Source organism: Arvicola amphibius, chromosome 14 (genome assembly GCF_903992535.2).
Source record: "Arvicola amphibius chromosome 14, mArvAmp1.2, whole genome shotgun sequence".
Taxonomy (NCBI): Eukaryota; Metazoa; Chordata; class Mammalia; order Rodentia; family Cricetidae; genus Arvicola; species Arvicola amphibius.
In genome coordinates this window covers 11,173,128-11,194,201 of record NC_052060.1, presented here as the reverse complement: position 1 = coordinate 11,194,201, position 21,074 = coordinate 11,173,128, and positions in this window count along the sequence as shown.

Genomic DNA, 21,074 nt, shown 5'->3' with positions numbered 1-21,074 from the left:
TTACAGGGTGGAAATATGTCTCAGCAGTTAAGAAAGCTTTCTGCTCTTTCGGAGGAGCAGAATTCGGTACCCAACATCCATGTTGGATGTCTCACATCTGCCTGCAATGATGCTCCAGGGATCTGATGCCCTCTTCTGCCCTCTCCAGGCAGCCATACACATGTGGCATAGACACAGGGACACACAATCAAAAATAAAATAAAATCTTACAAAAGAGAAGGCCCTTGCTTTGCTTTCCTAATTATTTCTTGCTTTCTCTATCACTTGTTAAACTGTTGACTGAGGCAAATGAAAGTAACTTTTAGAAGTTAAATTTGTATTTATTTAGACATTTGAAAGGAGCAGACTTTCCTAACATGAAAGCAAACACAATTCTAAAATCACCTGCCTCGGTCTCTCTGTTCCTTACACGTCCCTTTATCCTTTTAAGAAGGAAAACATGCTCAGACTGAGCTGGATTTTTTTTTTTTTTTTTTTTTTTTTTTTAGAAATTGCTGCAAGCTGTCTCTGAGAAATATTATTTCCATTTTTCCCCTTTCTGGAAGAAAAGCAAAGTTTAGTGTTGTCCTTGGGGATATTGTTCTTCCAGGGTTCTAGATTTTGGAGTCTGAGGGAATCCACATGACCAGGGTGTATGTGCGTGTTGCTTAATTCTAGAAATAGAACCATTTACTGCTCAGGACAAATCATCAAGAAACATTCGCCACCACATTGGCCCTGTCTTTCCAAAGTCAATCTGCCAATGAATCACAGTCTTTCTTTCTAGTCTGCAAGAGTAAACAGTGTCGGCTTCTCCCCATTCCCAGAAAGTCTGGAAGTCCGCTGATTCATCAGAGAGCCACGATTTACTGCTGGGAAGCATCTCCTGGGACATTCATGGGAGGCTTGTCAACAAGAATCACACTTCTCAGATGCTGCTTCCGAAGAGCCCGGGTCAAGGTTGGTGGTGTTGGTACTTCGCAGCCACGCTAGAAGGTCATGCCAGGCTTGCACTTTCGAAGCATGCCCCTGGGCCCTGACACTCCAGCCAGAAGTGCTTACCCTCCCCTGCAGTTGTTGGCAAGGAGCAGACAAAAGTAAACACAGCAATTGAACACACTTGCTCTAAGCCCTTGAGTGATCAGACAAAGTGAGCTGCGGGACTGCCCTCTGAATCATGAGTCTGTCTGTCACCAGGAGGGCAGCATTGCTGTGGGAAGATCTCCTTGTCTAGAACACCTCCTTCAGCACTCCTCGTGGCCTGTTCCTCCACCATGTGCTCTCTCATCTCTCCAGAACGTTCAGACTTAAAACTCACTTATGCCTTGCCTGGTTTGTGTAATGCTGTCCTGCGTTGCCTTGCAGTTTAGGATGATATGCTCCAAGATGGGATAATGATGTAATGAGCTCCTGTTGGAGACCATCCATATATTACTTCTCTAGTTCTCAGTCACAGTATCCTACCCATGCTACCAAACACAGCAGACCCCTGAGGTTTAAGCCTTGAAACAAATTTCACGTTATCAACCTTGAAGGTCCAAATGCGTAACATTGTGTGTTAAATATGCATACATACCAAATAGGTAAGAGTTGCAGATGTATCTCAGTTTGTAGAGGGCTTAACTAGCATGCTTGGAAACCCAACAATTCATAATTCTGACAAGCTGGTACATGCCCATAACCTGAGTGCTCAGGAGGTAGAGGCAGGAGGACCTGAGTTCAAGGGCATTGAGCTATAAAGCTAGTTCTGCACTAGCCTGGGATACATTAGGCCCTATCTTAATAAAATCAATAGTAAAATTATATACATAGATTATTTTAAAGATTATTTATATTGGTGTTTTGCTGGCACATATGGCTATGCACCACACGTATGTCAGACAAGGGTTCTACACTCTCAGAACGGGAGCTACGGATGGTTGTGAGCCATCATGTGGATGCTGAAAATTGAACCCCAGTCCTCTGGACAAGCAGCAAATCATCTCTCCAGCCCCAAGATATCTATTCTTAATGAATAAACACTCTGAATGTCTCCTTTACTGTGTGGCTTTGAAAAAGTTGTTTTTCTTTGGTTCTAGGTAGGAATGAGTTTATAGACTTTTAAGTTCTGAGCCTATCTAGAACATCTTAAGAGCTTAATAAATGTTAACTTTTTAGTTATTGTATCATTTATATTTGTGTATTATTCTATATTTTCTATTATTTTGAGCTCAGAGAAGCACATTCCACTCAATAGAGTGTTCTCAGCACTCAACAAAAGAATGAGAAACTATCAGGTTTCTGTCTGGGTCACTGTGCTTGGAGGATGGTCTCACAGTTTGCTCGGGAAAACAGTATTTCCTGCCAGGACCTATGAGTGAAGCCTCCCAATGACAGCAGTACAATTGTGTTTTCCTGAGCTCTCCCAATATGTCTGAAATCCACCACATATGTGCTTGTGCGCCCACGCATCGGCTTCCTCTGTGAGTCTGTTGTTTTCTGTTTCATCCTCATCGGATAGAGGTTTGCAATTCTCTCAGCAGAAATGTGGATTACACATTGCTCAAAGATGGGGTTAAATGAAAATTTCCTTTGAAATGTGAACATCCTTACAAGCAGTCAGAACAGCATGTGTGGGAGCTTCCTAGACCTGTTCTGTAACTAAGAGATGAAGCAAGAGAGAAAGGGGGAGGGGAGAAAGACAGGGGCGGGGAGGGGAGAATGCTAGAGAAGCGGGGGGCGGGGGGGGGGGGCGGTGAAGAGAAAGGCAAGAAGCTGTGAAGATACCAAAGGACACAGCAGTAAACATGCTGGAACCCAAGACAACCACGCTTTCCGAGTTCCAAGGCACACCAAACTTTCTCTGTGGTGGTTTTTTTTGGGATGGTTCTGGGTGGTACAGCTGGAAGATGTTTTGTTGTTAGGAGAATATGAATGCTTTGGGGACCACACCGCCCTACTAGACCTGGGGGTAGCACAGTGTTGGCCCCAGCACAGGCTGCTCTCAGTTTGTGTTCCCATTGGCGTTGGAAGTGTTTGTTTACCTACGGACTTGCCAGCCCTGGTTTTGATTGTCTCAGCCTGTTTTCATTAATTGGCTAGGGGAAACTGACACTTACTGTCTTTACCACCATTTCTTCAGCTCCTTGAATGTGACCAGTTTTTGGAATGTCTGTTTATCATTTTTATGTCTTCTTTTTGGCTGGTCGGTTCAAAGGGCAAGATCATGTGTGTACCAAAACAGCTTAATATTTTAATGGCCAAGTCACGATTTGTTGTGCTTGGAAACTTCTGGTGTGTAGATGTAAAGCTCCACTCTCAAAAACACAGAGCAAAACAAGCAGAAACCTGCGTGTGGATTGTCAGGAAAATGATCCCCCGAGTCTGGGGTTCTCCCAGGGTGCTGTTGGGTGTGTCTTTTCTCTTGAGCGCTGATAGTACAACTCCTTATAACCAAAGGCCAGCCTGAAAATTTGTGTCCAGTAAGTCTGCAAATAATTCTCCTCTGGTGGAAGCTGTGGCCCAGAGGCTTACGAATCTGCGTCTTGATCTGGTCATCTCGTCAATCCCTCATCAGTCTCATATGCTGCTTATATGTATCCGCAGGCTTGGGACCCCCTATGAAGTCGTTTTTGTTTCTCCTTTCAACTAATTGGCACTTATTCCTTTTTTCCTGACACAAAATTTGTGTCTTAACTCTTTCACGAATGCTACCTTAACACTTGTCTTTAACGGATTTTCCCCAGCTTCACTGCCATTTGTGACTTTATTTAAATATAAAGGAGACCTAGTGTGGTGGTTTGAAAGAAAAGGGGAGAGGCACCATTAGGAGGTGTGGCCTTGGTACAGGAAGTGTGTCACTATGGGAATGGGCTTTGAGGTCTCTTTTGCACAAGCTTCCCTCAGTGTGACAGTCAGTTGACATCCTGCTGCCTTCCAGTCAAGATGTAACCAGCTCCACATATGCCTGCATTCCACTGTGCCTCCTGTCATGATGAAAATGGCCTGAACCTCTGAAATGATAAGCAAGCCACCCCAAATAAATGTTTTCGTTGTGTGAGAGTTTTCATGGTGTCTCTTTACAGCAATAGAAACCCTAACTAAGACAGAAGTTGGTAGCAGGACTGGGGTATTGCTGTGATAGGGCAGATCATGGGTTTGTTTGGAGAAATTTGGACTTTGGTACTTTGAATTATGAAAGTAGTGGAACGTTTTAAAGACTAATGAACCATGCTAGTAGGAGCATGGAAAACAGAGGCGTTAAGAAGTATTTGAGATTGTTATAGATGATAACCTATATAGGGACTTTTGAAGTTCTACTGAATACATTTTATTTTGCACTATGATATGGTAGTCTTTGTGATCTAGGAAGTGGAGTGTGGTAGTTTGAAAGAAAATGGCTTCTAAAGGCAGTGGCACTATTAGGAGGCTTGGCCTTGTTAGAGGAAGTGTGTCACAGTGGGCGGGATTTGAGGTCTTATTTTGCTCAAACTTCCCTCAGTATGAGGGTCAGTTGACTTCCTGTTGTTTTCTGGTAAAGATGCAATTGCAACCACATCTGCCATCATGCTGCCATGCTCCCCATCATGATGCTAATGGATGGAACCTCTGAAACTGAAGTGAGCCACCCCAATTAAGTGTTTTTTCATGAGTTGCCTTGGTCATGGTGTCTCTTCACAGCAACAGAAACCCTAACTTAGATACCTAATTTTTGGAAAGCTAGGTTAGAAGGTCAAAATAATAAGACAAGAAAGAGAACTGCAAGTCTGGGGCCCCGTCCCATGGTCTCTTCTTTTGGATTCAGCACATTTCCCATGAAGCCTGCCAGGGCTCGCCTGCCTGGAGCCCCGTTTCCAGGTGGCTGTGGTGGACTTTTACAAGCCCGTTTTCCATCTCACTCAGCTTAATTTTAATGGCTGCTTTTTTTCTTAGTGAAGTGTCTGAGAAAGTGTTATAACCTGCATTAAATGTAAGCATTAAAGAAGAGAGAGAGAAGACAAATTCCTCTTGCTTATACATGGAAACCAAAGGTCATTGTGAGCAGGAGTCTTGGCTGACTTGAGACAAGCTTTAGCATCTTAGTTTTCTACCTGAGTTTCTATGGCTACCCCTAAAGGCCCTTACAGTCTCCCATATCATTCATCCAGTACCCTGCACTACTGCTTCATGACAAGGACAGTCCCATACACCATCCAAGCCATTCTATAGAGAACCATTGCCTTCCACAATCCTCCAGCGCCTTCTCCTCTCTGTGACTCTGCAGCCCCCTTCACATGCCATTCCCCCATTCAGCTTTTCTTCTAGTGTTTCAACTCTCATGGCCAGAACATCCCTGCATGCTGTGGATGTTGTGTATCTCTCCCTGGAAGGCACTGTCCCTCTCCTTCAGGCAACTGTGACTTGTTCTCTGTAGCCTACCTTTAGCCTTTAGCTCCTTTTGTGAGCTTCCCACAGTGAGTGACTGTTTTTTAATCTACTCTGGCAGCACCAAGTAACTAGCCTTCTGTACTACATCTCTCTGGAGTCTTGCTGGTTCTTGGAGACTTCAATAAGCAGGAGCTAAGTTTTGCCTTTCTTTGTATCCCTAGTATTTATTGCATTATCTTCACACAGGGAATGTTCAATAAATATTAAGGGAGTGATCTCATCTTATGACTTACTCCTGTTAACAACATAAATTTATTTAAGGCTACATGGGAAGTCTTAGACATCTTTAAAGTGTCCTAAGTTACTATCAAATGGAGATTTAAAAAAATGTGTAATAATTTCAATACCCTCTTGTTGCGGCAAAACCTATTCTATGAGTGTTTAATGAGCTTCTCCATGTGTGTAGTATGGAAAGTCATAGGTTAGAGTTATATAAAACTCAAAAAACCTGCTTGCATGAAGAACTTTAGGGGAAGATAGGGTATCTTAGGCTTCTCTTACATTCCCTATAGACTTGCTTTCTCCAAGAGCTGAGTAAATACTTGTTGTTTGATTGACTGGTGGAAATATATGTAGCCAATGCAGCCAAGAAACTCCCCATCTAATTTATTAAGTGCTGACAATTTAGTGCTGCAGCAGGGAAGCTTGAGGATTATATCATAAAGGCCCAGCACGGTAATTGGGGAAGCAGCTTATTGGAAGTCATCTTGTCCACAGACTCTGCCTTAGAGGGGGGGATGGACACTTCATTGGCCTTATTTGTACAGATGCATCCACTGCCAAAGTTTTAAATCTCATTTTGGTCTTTTTCCAGCTAACATTCCATAGCTTTGACACTTAGTTATATAACAACGATTTTCACCTCCATATCTCTACCCTTAAAATAAGATGCAGCATTTCCAACCACTGCGCATCCAGACTTCAGCAGACACTCTCCATAGAGACACCCTGCACGCCCAGATCTGAGCCCACTGTTTCAGCTCCCTACCTTCTCTCTACACTACTGACTCCTAGACTATTATTTACCAGTTGCAATTGTGGCTAAGTTACTTCAGTTTTGTGGCTTTGGTTCTTCTGATTTGTAAGCTTTATGTTGATTTTGCCTCAAATGTTTATTGCTAGTATCCAGCGAGTATTTATCAACACTTTACAACTATGACAGATACCTAAAATGAGAGGTTTGTTTTGGCTCCTGATAGCTGGGGCTACAGTCCATGGTCACTTAGCATTATGGGTCTTTGATCCAGAAGAGAGGTAAGTTATCATGGTGAGTTGGGGCTAGAATCAAGTGTCATCTCATGGCCAGAAGCCAAAGAGACAAAAAGGGATGGAGCAGGGTTACCACATCTCCTCAAAGGGCATGTTAACTTTCTTCCACTATGGTTCACTCCTAAAGGTTCTGCTGTCTCCCAATAGCACTACAGTATGGGCACCAAGCCTTCATCCCATGGGCTTTTAGGTGATAGTCAAGATCCAAGCTATAGCAATGAAATACTATATGGTGAAACATCAAGAGACATCCCTGCATACTTTTACAGCAAGTAAATCATAGCATAATTGTCTTTACTAAGGATTGCTATTTGGAAATTTAGGATCTGTCCTCACTGTCTCTTTCACCTCTGTATTCATGGTCCTCGGTTTCTGTGAGGACCTTTGCTTCAGTTCTTTGGTCTCAGGGCTCCTATTACTCAGTTAGGTGGAAAGACACCACTCCAATTGTTCCACATTGACTGAATGCAATTCCAGAAAACTATTACAATAGCAATGTAGCTGAAACACAGAATGGGATGCAAAAGTCAGAAACAAGTGTGACTTCTAAGGTGAGAAGAATATTGAGAAACACTGGTTGTCTTTGTCTTCTTATTGTCTAGTCAACAGAGATTACTTTTTTATGAAACCTATACAGAATCTAATTGGCAGTTCATAATAGGAATAAAAAGAAATGCTAGCATCTGCAATGCAAAGCAGAGTGGAGGAAGGCACGTTTGCTTGATGCTCTTTAACTCACTCTGTTGTTATCGCCCTTGTTCAGCCTCATGTCTAGACAAGGTACCAGCCTTGCTGGCACCATCTTCTTTCCTCTCCAGTTTCTTCTTCACCTTTCCTACAGAGTTAGATTTTAAAACATAAAAACAAAATCCTTGGTTTGAGGACCGAGGAGATGGGCCAGTGGGCAAAGTGCATCATGTACAAGCATGAAGACCTGAGTTCAGGTTCCTAGTATTAAAGTACAACCTAGGCATAGTGGTGCATGCTTAGAATCCCAATGCTGAGGAAGTGGAGACAGGTGGATCTCCAGAGCCTGCTGGCCAACCAGTCTAGCTGAATGAATAAGCTTCAGACTCAGTGAGAGATCCTCTCTCATGATATAAGTCAGAGAGTAGCAGAGGAAGATGCCTGGCACTGACCTCTGTCTTCCACATGTGCACGCAAAAGTGTTTGCACCCACATACATGTATACATGAGACCACACCCACATCCACACTAACTTTTGGGTGACTCTCCATTATCATCCTTATCATAAGATAAAGCCTAACTCATGTAGCAGCATAACCTTTAGTAGATCCTCCATGCTGACCTTCAAAGTTATTGTGAGTTATAAGTTCACCCAAAATCTCCCCCGCTGTTTCTGCCATCATTTCTATGCAAGAGCAGCTAGAAATGTACCCAGGCCCTTTCACACATTTTATCTGCTTAGAATGCTTACTTTTTTATTTTTTATGGAATGCTACTTACCCTCAACATGTCAACCTGGCTTTCACACTAGCTGCCTCTTCCCTCTGTGTTCAGAAACTACGTTCTAGCTCCTTTCCTCCTACACTAAACTCTCTACTTTCTTGCCCGGTCTCTTTCATGTACACTGAATGGAACTTTGTGGAATTTAATTGCTAAATAAATATTAACACTGGATATAGTCCCTGTGCCGGGACTTGCCTGGTTGAACAATTTTCACGGGCTCCAGCTGGGAGCCTGTGAAAAGCGCTGCGAGGGAAATGAGCCCTTTCTGTTTTCCCTGGGACCAAGCTCGCTGGAAGCTAGATTTAGTCTACCTGACCTATGTGTTCTGAGTGGAGATTCAACTTGCAAATGACTTTGCAGTTATTGTTCATCTAAAATTGGTGTTTTCTGTTTTACATCTCTTTCCTCTTTTTTTTAAAACTATGAATTGTCAAGACACCCCTGGCTGTGGAATCTTGATCATTACACCCTAGGATGTCCCAGGATCCTCCTAAGATAAATTGAGACTATGTTTGATATGATGTTTTCTAAGGAGCAGAAAATTCCTCTGATATGGTAAATACATTCTGAATCAGTTCCACTGTTTTGGCTTGTAAGCCTTTGGCAGAATTGTCTGAAGAACACAATGTTTCAGGGATTTTTTCTTATATCAATGATGGCCTTTTACAAATAACTAGTATTTCTCCCAAAGGAATAGAGATGACATCTTAAAATTCCTCTTAACTTGTTATGTTATTGTACCTAGTTTAAAGGCAATGCTCGTAATGCATAAGACGGCTTTGTGCAATCTTTTCATTTGTTTTAAGATATGAAGGTCAAAGCAGTTCCACAGGGCTTCATGTGTCTTTGAGGGATTTCTTAGAGTGAAAAGTTGACGGAAGCCACAATTAAATTGACTAATAGTGACTAACTTACCCAGATCATTTTTTTAAAAGACCCTGTGAAAGTTTTGGATGCAGAAGAGTAACACTTTGGAATCAAGTGAAAGAAAGTCCTCTTGTGCTCCCCTTCCAGAAGTCTGACCATTGGTCTCTAGTACTCTATGGTAAGTGTAGCAAGGAAGCCTGACCTTTGGTCTCCAGTACTCTATGGTAACTGTACCAAGGAAGCATAGTCAGGAACAGCCACAAGAACAGTCTGAGCAGGTTAGGTAGAGTTGGGACAGATGAGAGGGGAGCTCCTTTTTAAATGAGACTGGAACTAAGATCACCATCTAAGACAAAAATGGCATCAATACATACAAAATTTAGGGTACAGTATCAGCTTTTACTTGGGGTTGGTAGGGATGAAGAGATGACTTTAGTGGGGACATTTTTGGTTTAGCTTCCTCTACTCTTTGTCCGACCCGAGTAGAGAATGGAAATCAACTTTGAAATTTATCATCCTATCTTTAAAATTATGCATTCAGATTATGAAGGCTTAAGAATATAGCACTAGTCAGTTAGTGTCTATTTTCTCATTGCAGAATTGTGTTTTGTATTGTTATCTCTATATTCAACAATTAAATGTGTCTTGGGGATAGGAACTGGATGTTTTCCAATTTTTTTCAATAAGAGTCTTGAACCATGCCTGAAACATAGATAAAACCATGTGAAATAAATTACTGAACATGTGAGGGATACATGGAAACAACATCCAGAGGGCGTTCTAAGAGATTCCTCATTGTTCTGAATTGTGGTCCGTTGAAAGAATTACAGCTCTTTCAGGACTGGTCTGGTTCAAATTTTCTTCTTGCAGGACACATACAGGTATAGAATGACTGAATTATGCAAACATGAGTTTTTCTTTTTATACTTTAAGTGGTGCCACCATGAGATCATTATTTCAAGATACAGTAATCAAGACTAAATGGGTTTACAGCAATAAATGGGTCTAGATATTGAAAGTGGGATCTCATGAGACAGAGTTGCCGATATACGTAGAAAGAGGACTAATTAAGAAATCAAAATGGCCAAATAGTCACTGTAGCCAACTGTTTACATACAAGCCAGCAGCAGACACCCTAAGAAATATAAAAACTATGCACTAATTCAGAGTAAGCTAGGCCTTTATCTGCACAAGTCCCTCACAGAAATAAGTTGTAACATGAATGGTGATTATTTTACTATAGATCTATAAGAAGAATGATGTCAAATTTGGAGAACAGGTTCCCTGGATGGAGCTCAGAAGTCGCTCCTGGGCCAATTATAAAGCCTGGATAGGGGCAGTGTAGAAAAGAGCCTGTCCTAGCAGGAGACTCTGCGTGCAGAGCTTCAGAGACATGGAGGAATCATCATCTGGCAGCCGCAAGCCACTCACTGTGTTGGAGGATGGAAGGCTGTGTTTGGAAAAGACGCTGGAAAAGTGGAGAAGCACAGCAAAGGACTCAGAATGAGGCAAGGCGGAAGACAATGGCACCACGTTGAAGAGCTTTGATATCAGACGTTCGATATTTGGATTGTTTGGGTGTCTGGTGTTCAGATTCAATCTTTAAGGTGTTGAGATTTGATGAATGATTATGGATCAGGGATCTAATTTTTATTTTGGAGTATTACAGCAGTCTTATTGAGGGGTAAGCACTCTGGAATATGGACAGAGTGTAAGTGATTAGTAATGGAAGAATGGTAAAATTTTATTCTAGGGTGGCAAAGATGGACTTGATAGGAGTTCAGAAGAAAGGAAAAATTGAGTTTGAACTGATTAGCTAGAGCAGGTAGAGTGGAGGGGAGATCTGAAATGACATCCTTTTCTTGCATTGGTCAGGTCTAGACTTCAAAGCTTCCAGAAAGGAAGGGAAGTAGTAAGGAGATGCAGATGTCATGGGGGTAGGAGCTCTAATTATGGGAGCTCTGGCTAGATAAGATGGTTAAGGGTAAGGGCTTAGAGAACATCCAGTTATAGGCATTTGTGTGCATTGTTACAAAGATCTAGGGAACGGATTATGCCTAGAAACTTCATGCTAGTTGACAGTGACCTAACTTTGGTTATTGAAATAGGGCAGGGGGTGCCTTTCAGAAACGGAGACTAGAAGGGCTCAAAAGACAAAGCATGGCGTAAGGATTGGGGAGACAGCAGAGTCTGTGGAAAGTCCTTCCCAGAGTCTAAAATATTCAATTTCCAAAACATTATCTGAATCTGTTAGCATCACTGAATGACTAACAAAAATTCTTAATTTTTACCTGGACTTTATTATGGGTTTCCTGTCTTGCTCCGCATGTAGTTGTGCCCACCAATACTTACCTTTCTGGTTCTTTTTTTTTTTTTTTTTAAAAAAAAAAAAAAAAACCAAAAAACCAAAAAACTTTCTTTTTATTTTATTCTTTGTGTCTTTCATACCTGGTTCTTAATTGTGCTTCATTATTTGAGTCAAGAAGAGAACACAGATGAAAATTATTAATAAAAACAATGTATCAGCTCAAAGTTGTGTTTCCTGCCCCGGGCCCAGCACAGCTGCAGTCATTTTGACTTCCCTCCTCAAAGGCGTTTGAATAGACAACTGGAGTGGAGAAGAGTTACCTGAAGCCATCATACCCAATTCCACGATGCTAAGCGACAGAACTTCCCACTCCAGCCCTGACCACTCCCCTGAGTTCAATATACATTTATGACTTGCTATACAGACATTTCATACACGACATGTCCAAAGTGCATTCATGATCTGTTCTCTCAAATTTGTCACTCCCCCAGTGTTAAAACTTCAAGGGGATAGCTGTTGGGCTACTCGTGGCCCCACACGAGGAGTCATATTCTCTTCCCCTTTCCGTTCCATGTTCCATCAGTGGTCGGGCTGCTTTTCCTTCTACAGACTTCCTGAATTGATCCACTTCTCATTCAAAAGCTAAAGCCACATCCGGGCCCCATGCCCACATGACTACAGGTCATTCCCTTCAAGCTAGTAGTGTAACCCTGCTACCCTGCTGTGGGATTCCCACATGTGTTCCCTGGGTGCTCTCTTTGAGCCACCCCTTTCCTTCCCTTAAAAATGTACTTTGAAGCACATGCACACTAAGTTATTCATGCTCTAGCTGAGCATAAGTGACTCAGACCTTCCCTGTGAATAAATGAAATCTTATCACTGCTTGGACATTTGTGGCATTCATTTCAGAAGCTCCTCCGAGCCGAGTCACTGAAGGCCATGGAGGTTACTGTAGAGGTTTATCTTGCCTCATACGCCATCTGCCTTGGTCACCACTAGCTCTCACACAGGATCTAGACATCCGGGATGTTAGACAAACCTTTGTACAAGGAATAAGTGGTCCTTTCCTTCTCAGAGAAATATGGTCTTAGCCTTTTCATTTTGTGTAAGGTGCCTCTCCAAGACTGGAGAGCTCTGACTTGTCTATCATGTGGCTCCTTTGAGAGTTAGATTTAAGAGCCAGGCATGGTGGCACATGACTTTAATCCGAGTATTCAGGAGGCAGAGGCAGGTGGATCCCCGAATTTGAGGCCAGTGTGCTCTACAGAGCAAGTTCTAGGACAGCTAGAGCTACACAGAGAAACCTTGTCGGGGGAGGGTACAAAACAGAACAAGTTTAAGATGTTGAAGGAAGGATAGGACTGTCTGTCTGTGTGAACCTGGCCAAATTACCTGCGTTCTTTGTACTCCAGTTTTGTTGGTTTGGTTGTTTGGTTGTTTGTTTGTTTCATGCGGAGGTCATGATAGGAGTCTAAATAAGAATTCATGTCGTGTGCTTGTTAGAGTTCTTTATCACAAGACATATTCTACAATTTTATCACCAGACAATTATGATTACTTCCTATTTTTAAATTACTAATTTATTATTATCGGAAGACAAGAAAGAGGAGGAGGAGGAAGAGGGGGAAGCAGCAGCCATTGCTACTGTCCAGTTGAGCGATTCCTCAGTTTGCAGGTGCTCACCTGGTGCGTTTAGAGGAGGTGGGTTTATGAAGTCCTTGTCTCTTACAAAGCAGCATCATGGCAAGGAGGTCACCTCTTTCCTACACTCCTATACTCCAATCCAAAACGTCAAGCTCTTCTTTAGAGTCGGAAGCCCCTCTAATGCCATGGAAAAAATATGACTTGCTACCCCCACCCTTCCATCCCTCTACCCCCCCCCCACTCTCCACCCTCCTTCCTCCCCACCCCTCACCGGCTTCGTGCCCCTACACTTATTTCACTTATAAGTCCCTTCATTGTTTGTGACCGACACTAGCTGAGCACAGGGGTGAGGGGAGGGGCACTTAGTTTCGACCATATTCCACTGCCATTTCCTCCTGTTATTTAGTGTGGAATTAGATGCAAGAGGACATTGCACAGTGCCTGGGGGCTGGAGTCAGGCTGTTGGTGGTCACAAGGACCCATGGTTTCTGGGGAGAAGGAGGGTGTTAACCAGGTGCTTTGGCCAGCTTCCAAGTTTGGCTCGGTGAATTTTACCTCCCGAAATCCCCCCTGTCCTTTCAATTGGATATGGTATTCCTCTTGGCTTCCTGTCCCAAGCTGAGGTCCCTGGGACTGTGGTGCGGCTGCGGAGCAGCTGCTGCGTTCCGCCACGGAGGTGCTGTTCATGGATTCCAGCGGTGGATGAAGTGAGAGGCTTAGGCACAGCTTGGACAAGGTATCGGCTTGCAAAATATTTGCGGACCCTCTGGGATGAAGGACTCCAGGCAGAGCGGGGATGCTGTAGTGGTGACGTGCATTGATTCATTGCTATCTCCTGGAATGTTATGGGCTTTAGCGCTGTGGACCAGAGCCCATGCCGTTACTTGTTCTGCCAGTCTGATGGTCTGTGTGAAAGGAGCTGCGGGCGGCATGGGGTTCACAGCAGGATGTTGTGATTGACAGGAAGGGGAACCTCAGGAGTGAATTTCAGCTGCTAGGTCTGGCCAGATGGGAGAGGCCTCCCGCGTGTGCGTGGATGCGGATACAGCTTTTGAGGATATCTGGCCCATTGAATTACCTTGCATTTCAGAATTTATATTTTTTGGTGGACTGCTTAATGGCCCATAACCAGGAGGAATTTGATAAACACGGTAATGACAACAATGAAATCCTACACATTGACAGAAGGAACCAAAACACATCCCCGGTGTGAGCCTTCCAGACTACATATAGGGAAGGATAAAAGTAAAGAAAAATATTTGAAATATTTAATTTTACAGAACAGCCAAGACTCTGCTTATCAAAAGAGACCTGGAAATCTCGGTTTCAAATTATGGGAATAATAGCGAAAACGTACATTCTGGACGTTCTGGGAAATGCCAGAACTGGACTTTCTTCAGGGACTCTGCCCTCCCCCACTGTTTCACACATATCCGACTCTAGCCTAAGAGTTCAAGATCAAGGTCCCAGAGGTTGTGGAAGAATGAAGCCAGTGATGGCTTGACATCCATATGACCACGGAGTCTCAGTTCAGTACACAGGGCCTAATTTGTTCCAATGAAATCAGGCAATAACTTCAAGTTCAACCACAAATATATGAAAAGTCCGGGAACTACATAAATTCTCTCTCTTCTTTCAGCATCCAGGCTCCTTCGGTCATCCCAACTTCCTTTGTTTTCTGAGCCTGCTCTGACATTGTTTTTTTCTCTATGCACTTTCTTTAACCCCAATCCTATCAGCAAAGAAGTGAAAGGCAAGGATTCAGGAAGACAGTCAACTCAAAAGGCTCTGCTCTCTGCCCCTAAACCCATACTTTAAAAACTACAGGAGACAAAACGAAGACAGATATTATGAACCTGAAAATGATCACCCTGGGGAGATTGCCCTGGTCAGGGGCGGGGAGGGGGTGGCGGTAGCTTTGGGAAAATTCCAGTCCATTCTTGCTGCTTCCAGTATCATTTTGAGAGGATGCTCAGCCTATCCATTCCTGATCAGGGAGTCTTAACACAGCAGGTGGCTCATCTCAGTGCCGTGTGCCCTGTAAGGGAGAGAGACACCTAGCACAGATGCCAGACCTTTACTTGCTTCCTCTCCAGACCCCAGGCTGTGAGGTTAATAGGCTAGGAGACAATTGCTTCCCAGAATATCTGTTTATGTACACTTTTACAAACCCAATCCTATGTTATCCCCCCAAATATTTGTTTCATATTTCTCAATTTTGTTCTTTCTGGACTCTGGACCAGTCATTGAAGCCCCTTGTCATAGCCCTGTAGCCCATGATGAAGAGGTATAATACACGACAATTCTTCTATATGCATAGAGCCAGTAACCAGTGTTTAAAATTCTGTGCAGTAGGTAATTTTTCTTTACCACTAGTTTTTAATGACTTCCTAGAGTAGTCAGCTAGCAGTCCAGTTGTGGTATTTTACCAACTTACTTGTGCCCCTGAGATCTTCTCTTTCCTCCCGTGCCCTTCCCTCCCCTTTCCTCCTCTCCCCTACCATTATCTCCCCTCCCCTCCTCTCTTCTCCTCTCATCTTCTTTTCCCTCTCTTCTTTCCTCTCCCTCCTTCTTTCTCCTTTTCTGTTTTTGGAACTGGAAATTCAAGCCAGGGCTTCAAGTATGCTAGGTAAGCAAACACTCTTCCATAGAGCTACACCCCTGCCCCCACTCCCCTTTCAGCTGGTGAAGAGACCCTCTCACCACTAACTTCTATGAAGCTGTAGTTGAGGGAGATGGATCCACAGGGTCTGGAGAGTATGGAACTATTTACTCAAGTGGTTCATTTGCAGTATTGATATCCCCAAGCCCAGCCTTGGGTATTTCTTTCCCATTAGACAGTGGGTACTTTTCTCTTGATCATGCAGTTTGATGGGTCTGAAGATCCTTAAGTTATGACAAAACGATCTGGTCACATGATCACTTACTGTCTCATGCCAGATTTTTGTTCTCAAGTACGGCCCATACCTATTTATCAAATGATGGGAAATTGATGAAGGAGGGTTATCTATGTGTTACTTTCATTTGTTAATAAAGAAACTACCTTGGCCCTTTAATAGGACAGAAAGTTACGTAGGCGGAGTAGACAGAACAGAATTATGGGAGAAAGAAAGCAGAGTCAGGCAGACGCCTCAGTCAGTCGCCATAGCTCTCTTCTCCAAGATGGACGCAGGTTAAGATCTCTCCTGGTAAGCCACCACCTCGTGGTGCTACACAGATTACTAAATATGGGTTAAAGCAAGATGTGAGAATTAGCCAATAAGAGGCTGAAACTAATGGGCCAGGCAGTGTTTAAAAGAATACAGTTTCCGTGTAATTATTTTGGGTGTAAAGCCAGCCAGGTGGTGGGACGCAACCCCGCTGCTCTTACTATAGGTAATCAGCTGTTATGGATGATGTAGGCCTTGTTTTAGAGTTGGATCTTATCTTGTAGATTGTTGTGGATTCCACATAGCATCCTTATCCAGTGTTTAAACCAGAGTAAATAGCTCCATCATTCTTGTGTATCTCCTAGAGCATGTGGTTGATGTTTCAGTGGACCCTTTGTGGATACATTTCTTACGATGGACCCCAGACAAAACTAGAATCCTTCTGAGTCATATCATAAAGAGGATTTAACTTATTCAAAGTCTAATACAGTATATGATATTGCTATCTTCACATTTGAGAGAGGACAACCAAGTGTTAGGCCTCTTTCTTAGTGATAGAAGGTTCATGGTATGTGCTTTTCCCTGGGGAGAAAATATTCATTCATCATAGATAGGGTACAAATGACAACCAAATGGTTCACCTGGTTTATGTGGGATTCCCCTCTGTATGCTGTGAATACCATTGGTTAATAAAGAAATTGGCTTGGCCTGCTAGGGTAGAACAGAGCTAGTCAGGGAAAACTAAACAAAATGCTGGGAGAAAGAAGGCAGAGTTAGAAAGAAGCCATGTAGCCCTGCAAGGGACAGATGCCAGAACTTTACCCAGTAAGCCACAGCCTCGTGGCGAATCACAGATTAGTAGACATGGGTTAAATTAACATGTGTAAGAATTAGCCCAGAAGAAGCTAGAGCTAATGAGCCAAGCAGTGATTTAATTAGTACAATTTCTGTGTGGTTATTTTGGGAGTCTGTGCAGCTGGGAAACAAACAAGCAGCCTCCCCCTGGTGAACCAGGAAGTGTACTCGGTTATTTCCAGGAGTCTCAGTGCTGCAAATGCAGCTGCATCACTGAGAATCTCGCCCAGTGTAGGTAACAACAGTTACATAAGAAGCTGCAGCCCTGGAGCTCCTCGTTCAACTTGCAGGATTGGAGAGTTTCTCTCTGCTGCAGTTGTGGTTGCTTCTAAAACCTTAGGTAGGGGCCTGAGTAATGTACCTTTCTGACTCTCCTGAGTCTTGTAAATTTCGTTTACTTTTTGAGTTCTCTAAGATTCCCAGTTCCTGTCACAGCTGCACAAAAGAGCGGTGACTTGAGGGGACCTCAGTCTGCCCTATACCCTAACACCCTAAATATTTCAACCAATGGAGCCTGCTCCTGAATGTTCCTGAGATTACCTTTTGTTCTCTGGACTACATGTGTTTTATTATGGTACACAAGGCACTCTTTTAGGCTCCTTATATAGGATGCTTATTCTCAAAGTGATTACACGGACACAAAAATAACAATGAGTTCTGGTCATAAAACAAAAACTTTCCACGTACTGTGTTAACAAAGCTTACAAAGTAATTTAATGATTTATTCCCTTTTAGTTTTCTAGGATTTAAAGATATGATTACTCTGGGCATTAACGGCAAGAATACAAACTAGAAAATTTCAAAAGAAACTATAGCAAAATCCATCTTAAAAGAAATGATGTGTGTGGTTTATATATTTATATCATAATATTTATATCACAAGCATTGCATGTATACACATGCCTATATAACATATGTTAATATATAGGGCAAAATTTATAGTATATACCAAGTATAGATTAATATAGATATAAAATTATTGGACTTCTGGTGTCTTATGATTTTATCCTAAAATTAAGAACAAATAAATACATCATGTGTACTTCTTGACCAATATATTCACTGTCTAGTTGCCAAGAGACTGAATAAGACTTTGATGAGGCATTAGTCTTGCTCTCGGTGAGACTCTAGGTGACAACCAGGGCACTATGCATATTAGGAGTTTTGCCTAATCTAAGAAATCAGGGGGAACTACCAAAAGAAGCGACCCATGGTCTCTTGTTCATTTCTTCACACTACAGGGTAGCTGGCCTGTGAGCTCTAGGGACTCCTGTCACCAGCATCCCTCTTGCCGGAGAGAGTCCACCTTTATGTGTATTCTAGAGATCTGGACACAGGTCTTCATGTTTGCCTAGCAAGCACACTCCCACTGAGCCACCTTGTAGCCTTCAAATAGATATTGCTTTTATCCTGATCCCTAACTCTGAGAAACGTGCTTTGATTTTATACATACATAGATGTCTGGATTTCATTTCTGCTATGCTCAGAGTCCAAAAGAAAGCCCACACTGAGTCTTTGCCCTGTTCTCTTATGTGCTCTCTAGTCACACGTAAAAGAAATGATTTCAGGGGTTAAAGCAATCAGAAAAATTGAAGTACACTGAAGACCCAATTCCAAAATTCCGATGACTTAAAATAAAGATTCACGTCTCTTTGTCAGCACATGCCCACCATGCATCCATGAGGGATCATTGCAGTATTCTCCTCACTCACGGACAAGAAGGGCAGAGTAGCCTCCAGCTAACACAGTCATTCCCATTCACAGGAGAGGACAAAGGTGTGTGTGTGCGCGTGGGTATGGCGTATTAAAGCAGTGAAAACCCCTTCCAGAAGTAATTTTGTTCTGTTTAACTTTTACTAGCCAATTTCTTTATGTACTTGACTGGAGAACCAAGAAAATTTGTTTCCTGCCAATAACAACTTCAGCAATCGTATAGCCCTGTGCACACCCAAGGGGACTCTAGTTCAGTGACATCACAGTCGTGTCTTCACCATGCGTCAATCACAACAGTTTTCTGAGCTTTTACTATGTGATTCATGCTCCATCATCTTCTCACAATACAGATAGGACTTGATCACTACTCAGCCTCTATAATTGTTGCTTTGTCATAGTTGGCCAAATATGACTATGTATCTTCTCAATGTGACTGAGACTGGTGGAGGGTTGAAAAAAGCATAAAGTTACTCAAGAAGCTAAGATTCAACTGACTTATATTATCTTTAACTCCAGTGTTTTTTCTGCTTAGGCTTTGTCCAGATGGCTCTCTATTGGCATGAGTGGGTATTGAAATCACCTACTAACACTGTCTTGGGGGTTAAGCAGTGGTTTTATAGCCACTAGATTTTTTTTCTCTTAATAAAACTAAGTGCACCCGTGTTTGGTGTGAATTGTGTTGGGAATGGTAAAATCCCCTTGTTGTATTGTTCCTTTGATGAGCATGAAGTGGCCTCACTTATATCTATGTTTATGCGTATGTTTATGCTTACCCCAAAGACTGAGGTTGCTTTCAATCCCAGGCAAAGAAGCCTCTTTTTGGAATGGGTGGCAGTCAATGCTCACAGGGCTGAGAAAAAGACTGCATGCTCAGCCTTAAATGGGACATCTATATTAGTCTCCTTGCCATTAACAAGGCTCCGGGAGCATCGCGGAAGATGGGGAAGAAGATGTAAGGTCTAGAGAATGGGGAGGACGGCTTTGAAATGCTGACATGCTATTGTTCTCATGGACTCACTGCATCTGTGCTTATTTGCGAAAGCCTTCATAAAGTCAAGCTAGATGGGATAGAGGACCTCCAGGCTCCGTACCCCATACTGAAAAACTGTTGCCCATGCATAGTTCCTGGAAAGGGAAAGACTCATTCTCTATTGAGGAGTAAGACACTAGTAGTTTTTTCCCATGTTCCAGTGGGTGACCCCATGCTCACGCACATAGAGAAACACTAATTGGAATTAATAGATGATCAAAAATAAATAGAGAAAAACAGGAGAGCTATAATGTGCTCTGGAGGTTGTGGGGGAAATCTGGAGGGGAGAAATGGGAGGTGCATGTGATCATATTTCATTGTACATATGTATAAAATTCTTAAAAATAAAGAATTTCTTAATTAAAGAAAAAAATTCAAAATATACTTTGGGTTTAGAGTGTAGCTATGAGGTAAATAACGAAGACATGGGACAAAGAGAGCTATGCCAGAACTACGCACATTGGATGCAGAAAGAAACCAGATGCTAGGGCACAGCTTCCAAGCCACTGTATGCCAGGGGACACAAGCTGTGCTCACTTCGTCATGGCCCCACCTTGTCCCTGGAGGTATAGTCTCATCTTCTCCTTCTGTCTGCATGTGAAGCATAAAGTCGGGAGGACTGGGTCTGTTTTGAAGTCTGAAGGAAGAAAAAATTGAGGGATGGCTGGACATTTTCTAGACCCCTGCCCCTTCCTGTGTCCCACAGGTCATTGTCAGGGTAGGCTATGGTAAGTGTAAAGTCGCCCTGTTGTCAGCCCAAGAAGGGTCTGTCCAAGTGTGTTTATACCCGGACAAGGAATAAATCCCCATGTGTCTGGGAAAACATTTTCCCCTGAACTATTGATACCAATATTTTGTTGGCAGTGGGGTGGGCGGGCAAGAGGTGCGAGCAATGCTATCTGATCAGAAGTATAGGGTTCTTAAGTGTGGCAGTGTGGCATAGTGAGCTAATGGTGTGGTCCGTCTCCCCATATTTATTCTCCCCGTGAGAGACTGTGCTGGAAGCTGTGTGGCACATGTTGTAACGTTGCTCCCTTTGTCACCCCGGTCTGATATGGAGCTGCAGTTGCCCTTTACGCACTTGACCGGATGAGCATGCACAGTTGTTTCTTCAGGACACTCCAGTCACATGAGAACAAACTTCTAGATGGCTCCTCTGAGCCCTGTAAATGGGGACAGTAAGTTCAGTCGTGATTTTTCTGAACCTCTGTCACCCACCTTGTCAGCTGCCAAGTTGGCTAAAGGTCATTTAATTTTTCTTCATTAAAACATGAATTGTCCCGGGAAAAATGAAATTGCTGCTAAATGAAAACCAGTCAAAAAGCCGAGGCCAAAAATTGTTGGCAACGTTCATGCTAAATTATGCAGTCTGCACATTGCAGGC